We start from the raw sequence: 9,493 nt of genomic DNA, 5'->3' as shown, positions 1-9,493 counted from the left end.
CCTTCTAATGTTTCATATGTGTAAGCACATTGTCCTCCTCCTGACCACATTCTAAAACTATGTGCAAATTGTTCCTTCCATAAACTGTCACTTCCTTGGCCCTTTATTTATAATGACTGTTATACTCTCTCTCTTTCCGCCACAGTATAAAAAAGCCTAGCACACCTCATGATTGGACTAAGAAATTCCTGTCATTTAGTTGGAAATGACTTTCCCATTATCCCCAAAAACTCCTCACTGTGTCTAAGAACGCTTTTTTTCACAGGACAATACAGATCAGATTGACTTGAAAGGTCCTTTCACGCGACTACAGAATGCCTCTCATTCCACTAAAAGATACGCCAGTGCCTACAATAGCCTAGGACTAGACTATGAGTCCCAATGTAGAAAGACCACAAGTCCACAGATATGCCTGTTTATTTAAACATCTGTATTATCATCAGCGTGTGACTGTAAAGGCGGGACCTCGCGCTCTCTGTAACGCGCTCCATTGGCAACATCAGTTAAATGTCGTTGGTTCAATCCCTCGCGGATGTTGTTTTTATTCCCATTTGTAACTGGGAAATACTGTCGCTGCAATACATATGTCTTAATAAAGCTAGTGGTTATTGACGTAAATGGCAGTGTTATAATGTTTCATGTACTGCAAATGTCACCATATAATGCGCTCTTAATTAGATTTGGTTGAAATACATTACAGTCACCCGATGAAAAAGTGTGCAAAGAGCATTAAAGAAACAAAAGGTTCATAACAGTAACAGGACATATCGAATTGTTTCAGTCCTCCACAGAGATTGCCAATGTATTAATGGAAATTCTAAAATATCTGCCCAACTGCCGTGACATTGCCTCACCGCAATGCCGTGACTCGGATTCGAACCGAGGTTGCTGCGGCCACAACGCAGAGTACTAACCACTATACGATCACGGTGAGCTACTTTGGCTGCTACAATGTGACGTTCCACCTCTATCATAAGCTGTACTCCATCTGTGATGTCATGACTCATGTTTGAATTAAAGGTTGGTTGTGATGTTATCCATGAGAATAAGAGGACACCTGATCCCCAGTCACTTATTTAAGATCTCAATAATCAAGTCAGAATCCAAATGAAAGTCATCAAAGTGGAGCCAATTAGAAATAATATAGTTACACAAACCTGGCAATGGTGCGGCAGCCAGGGCCGATAATGGCCCGCCAGCCTGAGAGCAGGAAAGTGTGAGAGCAGTGATGGTCTTGTGAGAGTTTACAGCTGTTATTGACCCTGTCCCCTTCCATTGCAGAGTTTTCTCCCTATAAGAAGTGCAGAGGCTCCCTCCGGTGTGCTAATAGTAAATTTATTTTTTTGCGCAGGAGAAGTGCTCTTCACCAATTGCACGTGCCAAATCACCCGAAGGCCACCACCATAAAATTCAGGCATTCATGTTCATGCGTCCTCCATGTTATGTCCTTATAAAGGGATGCATGTTCATGATGACTCCATGTCACACCTGCATACAAGGATGCATGTTCATGCCGCCTCGTTCTCTTGGCTTCATACAGGGATTTTATCTCCTCCCTGTCTCACCCTCATGCAGGTATGCATGACCAATGCTCCTTCCCTTCTCGCCCGCATACATGGATGCACGTTCATGTCTCCTCGTTCTCTCGGCTTCATACGGGGATTTTATCTCCTCCCTGTCTCACCCTCAGGAAGGGATGCATGACCAATGCTCCTTCCCGTCTCGCCCGCATACATGGATGCACGTTCACGCCTCCTCCTTCTCTCGGCTTCATACGGGGATCATATCTCCTCCCTGTCTCACCCTCATGCAGGGATGCATGACCAATGCTCCTTCCTGTCTCGCCCGCATACATGGATGCACGTTCACGCCTCCTCCTTCTCTCGGCTTCATACGGGGATCATATCTCCTCGCTGTCTCACCCTCATGCAGGGATGCATGACCAATGCTCCTTCCCTTCTCGCCTAAATACATGGATGCACGTTCACGCCTCCTCCTTCTCTCGGCTCCATACGGGGATCATATCTCCTCCCTGTCTCACCCTCATGCAGGGATGCATGAACAACGCTCCTTCCTGTCTCGCCCGCATACATGGATGCACGTTCACGCCTCCTCCTTCTCTCGGCTTCATACGGGGATCATATCTCCTCCCTGTCTCACCCTCATGCAGGGATGCATGACCAATGCTCCTTCCCTTCTCGCCTGCATACATGGATGCACGTTCACGCCTCCTCCTTCTCTCGGCTTCATATGGGGATCATATCTCCTCAATGTCTCACCCTCACTTCCAACATGTGTAACTTCTTGTTCTCTTTGACGTCTGGGGCATGGGTGGCTACTGCACAGCTCTAGATGTCGCCCACCTGCAAGGTGCTATGGAAAGCACTTTTCCACATTGGACGTGCTATATTAACCCCCTCTCCCCAAATACAATAAAAATAAAGAAATATATGTGCTTCCATAATGTCTACCTTCTAATGTTTCATATGTGTAAGCACATTGTCCTCCTCCTGACCACATTCTAAAACTATGTGCAAATTGTTCCTTCCATAAACTGTCACTTCCTTGGCCCTTTATTTATAATGACTGTTATACTCTCTCTCTTTCCGCCACAGTATAAAAAAGCCTAGCACACCTCATGATTGGACTAAGAAATTCCTGTCATTTAGTTGGAAATGATTTTCCCATTATCCCCAAAAACTCCTCACTGTGTCTAAGAACGCTTTTTTTCACAGGACAATACAGATCAGATTGACTTGAAAGGTCCTTTCATGCGACTACAGAATGCCTCTCATTCCACTAAAAGATATGCCAGTGCCTACAATAGCCTAGGACTAGACTATGAGTCCCAATGTAGAAAGACCACAAGTCCACAGATATGCCTGTGTATTTAAACATCTGTATTATCATCAGCGTGTGACTGTAAAGGTGGGACTTCGCGCTCTCTGTAACGCGCTCCATTGGCAACATCAGTTAAATGTCGTTGGTTCAATCCCTCGCGGATGTTGTTTTTATTCCCATTTGTAACTGGGAAATACTGTCGCTGCAATACATATGTCTTAATCAAGCTAGTGGTTATTGACGTAAATGGCAGTGTTATAATGTTTCATGTACTGCAAATGTCACCACATAATGTGCTCTTAATTAGATTTGGTTGAAATACATTACAGTCACCCGATGAAAAAGTGTGCAAAGAGCATTAAAGAAACAAAAGGTTCATAACAGTAACAGGACATATCGAATTGTTTCAGTCCTCCACAGAGATTGCCAATGTATTAATGGAAATTCTAAAATATCTGCCCAACTGCCGTGACATTGCCTCACCGCAATGCCGTGACTCGGATCCGAACCGAGGTTGCTGCGGCCACAACGCAGAGTACTAACCACTATACAATCACGGCAAGCTACTTGGGCTGCTACAATGTGTCGTTCCACCTCTATCATAAGCTGTACTCCATCTGTGATGTCATGACTCATGTTTGAATTAAAGGTTGGCTGTGATGTTATCCATGAGAATAAGTGGACACCTGATCCCCAGTCACTTATTTAAGATCTCAATAATCAAGTCAGAATCCAAATGAAAGTCATCAAAGTGGAGCCAATTAGAAATAATATAGTTACACAAACCTGGCAATGGTGCGGCAGCCAGGGCCGATAATGGCCCGCCAGCCTGAAAGCAGGAAAGTGTGAGAGCAGTGATGGTCTTGTGAGAGTTTACAGCTGTTATTGACTCTGTCCCCTTCCATTGCAGAGTTTTCTCCCTATAAGAAGTGCAGAGGCTCCCTCCTGGGTGCTAATAGTACATTTATTTTTTTGCGCAGGAGAAGTGCTCTTCACCAATTGCACGTGCCAAATCACCCGAAGGCCACCACCATAAAATTCAGGCATTCATGTTCATGCGTCCTCCATGTTATGTCCTTATAAAGGGATGCATGTTCATGATGACTCCATGTCACACCTGCATACAAGGATGCATGTTCATGCCGCCTCGTTCTCTTGGCTTCATACAGGGATTTTATCTCCTCCCTGTCTCACCCTCATGCAGGGATGCATGACCAATGCTCCTTCCCTTCTCGCCCGCATACATGGATGCACGTTCATGTCTCCTCGATCTCTCAGCTTCATACGGGGATTTTATCTCCTCCCTGTCTCTCCCTCGGGAAGGGATGCATGACCAATGCTCCTTCCCGTCTCGCCCGCATACATGGATGCACGTTCACGCCTCCTCCTTCTCTCGGCTTCATACGGGGATCATATCTCCTCCCTGTCTCACCCTCATGCAGGGATGCATGACCAATGCTCCTTCCTGTCTCGCCCGCATACATGGATGCACGTTCACGCCTCCTCCTTCTCTCGGCTTCATACGGGGATCATATCTCCTCCCTGTCTCACCCTCATGCAGGAATGAATGACCAGTGCTCCTTCCTGTCTCGCCCGCATACATGGATGCACGTTCACGCCTCCTCCTTCTCTCGGCTTCATACGGGGATCATATCTCCTCCCTGTCTCACCCTCATGCAGGGATGCATGACCAATGCTCCTTCCCTTCTCGCCTGCATACATGGATGCACGTTCACGCCTCCTCCTTTTCTCGGCTTCATACGGGGATCATATCTCCTCAATGTCTCACCCTCACTTCCAACATGTGTAACTTTTTGTTCTCTTTGACGTCTGGGGCATGGGTGGCTACTGCACAGCTCTAGATGTCCCCCACCTGCAAGGTGCTATGGAAAGCACTTTTCCACATTGTACGTGCTATATTAACCCCCTCTCCCCAAATACAATAAAAATAAAGAAATATATGTGCTTCCATAATGTCTACCTTCTAATGTTTCATATGTGTAAGCACATTGTCCTTCTTCTGACCACATTCTAAAACTATGTGCAAATTGTTCCTTCCATAAACTGTCACTTCCTTGGCCCTTTATTTATAATGACTGTTATACTCTCTCTCTTTCCGCCACAGTATAAAAATGCCTAGCACACCTCATGATTGGACTAAGAAATTCCTGTCATTTAGTTGGAAATGATTTTCCCATTATCCCCAAAAACTCCTCACTGTGTCTAAGAACGCTTTTTTTCACAGGACAATACAGATCAGATTGACTTGAAAGGTCCTTTCACGCGACTACAGAATGCCTCTCATTCCACTAAAAGATACGCCAGTGCCTACAATAGCCTAGGACTAGACTATGAGTCCCAATGTAGAAAGACCACAAGTCCACAGATATGCCTGTTTATTTAAACATCTGTATTATCATCAGCGTGTGACTGTAAAGGCGGGACCTCGCTCTCTCTGTAACGCGCTCCATTGGCAACATCAGTTAAATGTCGTTGGTTCAATCCCTCGCGGATGTTGTTTTTATTCCCATTTGTAACTGGGAAATACTGTCGCTGCAATACATATGTCTTAATCAAGCTAGTGGTTATTGACGTAAATGGCAGTGTTATAATGTTTCATGTACTGCAAATGTCACCACATAATGCGCTCTTAATTAGATTTGGTTGAAATACATTACAGTCACCCGATGAAAAAGTGTGCAAAGAGCATTAAAGAAACAAAAGGTTCATAACAGTAACAGGACATATCGAATTGTTTCAGTCCTCCACAGAGATTGCCAATGTATTAATGGAAATTCTAAAATATCTGCCCAACTGCCGTGACATTGCCTCACCGCAATGTCGTGACTCGGATTCGAACCGAGGTTGCTGCGGCCACAACGCAGAGTACTAACCACTATACGATCACGGCGAGCTACTTGGGCTGCTACAATGTGACGTTCCACCTCTATCATAAGCTGTACTCCATCTGTGATGTCATGACTCATGTTTGAATTAAAGGTTGGTTGTGATGTTATCCATGAGAATAAGTGGACACCTGATCCCCAGTCACTTATTTAAGATCTCAATAATCAAGTCAGAATCCAAATGAAAGTCATCAAAGTGGAGCCAATTAGAAATAATATAGTTACACAAACCTGGCAATGGTGCGGCAGCCAGGGCTGATAATGGCCCGCCAGCCTGAGAGCAGGAAAGTGTGAGAGCAGTGATGGTCTTGTGAGAGTTTACAGCTGTTATTGACCCTGTCCCCTTCCATTGCAGAGTTTTCTCCCTATAAGAAGTGCAGAGGCTCCCTCCGGGGTGCTAATAGTAAATTTATTTTTTTGCGCAGGAGAAGTGCTCTTCACCAATTGCACGTGCCAAATCACCCGAAGGCCACCACCATAAAATTCAGGCATTCATGTTCATGCGTCCTCCATGTTATGTCCTTATAAAGGGATGCATGTTCATGATGACTCCATGTCACACCTGCATACAAGGATGCATGTTCATGCCGCCTCGTTCTCTTGGCTTCATACAGGGATTTTATCTCCTCCCTGTCTCACCCTCATGCAGGGATGCATGACCAATGCTCCTTCCCTTCTCGCCCGCATACATGGATGCACGTTCATGTCTCCTCGTTCTCTCAGCTTCATACGGGGATTTTATCTCCTCCCTGTCTCACCCTCAGGAAGGGATGCATGACCAATGCTCCTTCCCGTCTCGCCCGCATACATGGATGCACGTTCACGCCTCCTCCTTCTCTCGGCTTCATACGGGGATCATATCTCCTCCCTGTCTCACCCTCATGCAGGGATGCATGACCAATGCTCCTTCCTGTCTCGCCCGCATACATGGATGCACGTTCACGCCTCCTCCTTCTCTCCGCTTCATACGGGGATCATATCTCCTCCCTGTCTCACCCTCATGCAGGGATGCATGACCAATGCTCCTTCCCTTCTCGCCTGCATACATGAATGCACGTTCACGCCTCCTCCTTCTCTCGGCTTCATACGGGGATCATATCTCCTCCCTGTCTCACCCTCATGCAGGGATGCATGACCAACGCTCCTTCCTGTCTCGCCCGCATACATGGATGCACGTTCACGCCTCCTCCTTCTCTCGGCTTCATACGGGGATCATATCTCCTCAATGTCTCACCCTCACTTCCAACATGTGTAACTTCTTGTTCTCTTTGACGTCTGGGGCATGGGTGGCTACTGCACAGCTCTAGATGTCGCCCACCTGCAAGGTGCTATGGAAAGCACTTTTCCACATTGTACGTGCTATATTAACCCCCTCTCCCCAAATACAATAAAAATAAAGAAATATATGTGCTTCCATAATGTCTACCTTCTAATGTTTCATATGTGTAAGCACATTGTCCTCCTCCTGACCACATTCTAAAACTATGTGCAAATTGTTCCTTCCATTAACTGTCACTTCCTTGGCCCTTTATTTATAATGACTGTTATACTCTCTCTCTTTCCGCCACAGTATAAAAAAGCCTAGCACACCTCATGATTGGACTAAGAAATTCCTGTCATTTAGTTGGAAATGATTTTCCCATTATCCCCAAAAACTCCTCACTGTGTCTAAGAACGCTTTTTTTCACAGGACAATACAGATCAGATTGACTTGAAAGGTCCTTTCACGCGACTACAGAATGCCTCTCATTCCACTAAAAGATACGCCAGTGCCTACAATAGCCTAGGACTAGACTATGAGTCCCAATGTAGAAAGACCACAAGTCCACAGATATGCCTGTTTATTTAAACATCTGTATTATCATCAGCGTGTGACTGTAAAGGCGGGACTTCGCGCTCTCTGTAACGCGCTCCATTGGCAACATCAGTTAAATGTCGTTGGCTCAATCCCTCGCGGATGTTGTTTTTATTCCCATTTGTAACTGGGAAATACTGTCGCTGCAATACATATGTCTTAATCAAGCTAGTGGTTATTGACGTAAATGGCAGTGTTATAATGTTTCATGTACTGCAAATGTCACCACATAATGCGCTCTTAATTAGATTTGGTTGAAATACATTACAGTCACCCGATGAAAAAGTGTGCAAAGAGCATTAAAGAGACAAAAGGTTCATAACAGTAACAGGACATATCGAATTGTTTCAGTCCTCCACAGAGATTGCCAATGTATTAATGGAAATTCTAAAATATCTGCCCAACTGCCGTGACATTGCCTCACCGCAATGCCGTGACTCAGATTCGAACCGAGGTTGCTGCGGCCACAACACAGAGTACTAACCACTATATGATCACGGCGAGCTACTTGGGCTGCTACAATGTGACGTTCCACCTCTATCATAAGCTGTACTCCATCTGTGATGTCATGACTCATGTTTGAATTAAAGGTTGGTTGTGATGTTATCCATGAGAATAAGTGGACACCTGATCCCCAGTCACTTATTTAAGATCTCAATAATCAAGTCAGAATCCAAATGAAAGTCATCAAAGTGGAGCCAATTAGAAATAATATAGTTACACAAAACTGGCAATGGTGCGGCAGCCAGGGCTGATAATGGCCCGCCAGCCTGAGAGCAGGAAAGTGTGAGAGCAGTGATGGTCTTGTGAGAGTTTACAGCTGTTATTGAACCTGTCCCCTTCCATTGCAGAGTTTTCTCCCTATAAGAAGTGCAGAGGCTCCCTCCGGGGTGCTAATAGTACATTTATTTTTTTGCGCAGGAGAAGTGCTCTTCACCAATTGCACGTGCCAAATCACCCAAAGGCCACCACCATAAAATTCAGGCATTCATGTTCATGCGTCCTCCATGTTATGTCCTTATAAAGGGATGCATGTTCATGATGACTCCATGTCACATCTGCATACAAGGATGCATGTTCATGCCGCCTCGTTCTCTTGGCTTCATAAAGGGATTTTATCTCCTCCCTGTCTCACCCTCATGCAGGGATGCATGACCAATGCTCCTTCCCTTCTCGCCCGCATACATGGATGCACGTTCATGTCTTCTCGTTCTCTCGGCTTCATACGGGGATTTTATCTCCTCCCTGTCTCACCCTCAGGAAGGGATGCATGACCAATGCTCCTTCCCGTCTCGCCCGCATACATGGATGCACGTTCACGCATCCTCCTTCTCTCGGCTTCATACGGGGATCATATCTCCTCCCTGTCTCACCCTCATGCAGGGATGCATGACCAATGCTCCTTCCTGTCTCGCCCGCATACATGGATGCACGTTCACGCCTCCTCCTTCTCTCGGCTTCATACGGGGATCATATCTCCTCCCTGTCTCACCCTCATGCAGGGATGCATGACCAATGCTCCTTCCCTTCTCGCCTGCATACATGGATGCACGTTCACGCCTCCTCCTTCTCTCGGCTTTATACGGGGATCATATCTCCTCCCTGTCTCACCCTCATGCAGGGATGCATGACTAACGCTCCTTCCTGTCTCGCCCGCATACATGGATGCACGTTCAAGCCTCCTCCTTCTCTCGGCTTCATACGGGGATCATATCTCCTCCCTGTCTCATCCTCATGCAGGGATGCATGACCAATGCTCCTTCCCTTCTCGCCTGCATACATGGATGCACGTTCACGCCTCCTCCTTCTCTCGGCTTCATACGGGGATCATATCTCCTCAATGTCTCACCCTCACTTCCAACATGTGTAACTTCTTGTTCTCTTTGACATC

General features: G+C 46.0%; 1 non-coding gene across 1 annotated transcript; it reads right to left on the bottom strand.

Moving 5' to 3' along the window:
• Nucleotides 1–5,680: 5,680 nt before the first annotated feature.
• On the bottom strand, nt 5,681–5,752 carry TRNAH-GUG (transfer RNA histidin (anticodon GUG)). The gene has a single exon. It is a non-coding gene; the product is annotated as a tRNA-His (tRNA).
• Nucleotides 5,753–9,493: the final 3,741 nt, after the last annotated feature.

This window comes from Ambystoma mexicanum (assembly GCF_040938575.1).
Source record: "Ambystoma mexicanum isolate Mex_15411 chromosome 12 unlocalized genomic scaffold, UKY_AmexF1_1 Mex_chr12_unloc.1, whole genome shotgun sequence".
NCBI lineage: Eukaryota > Metazoa > Chordata > Amphibia > Caudata > Ambystomatidae > Ambystoma > Ambystoma mexicanum.
The sequence above is the reverse complement of the archived record's forward strand: the minus strand, read 5'-3'. Positions and strand labels throughout refer to the sequence as shown.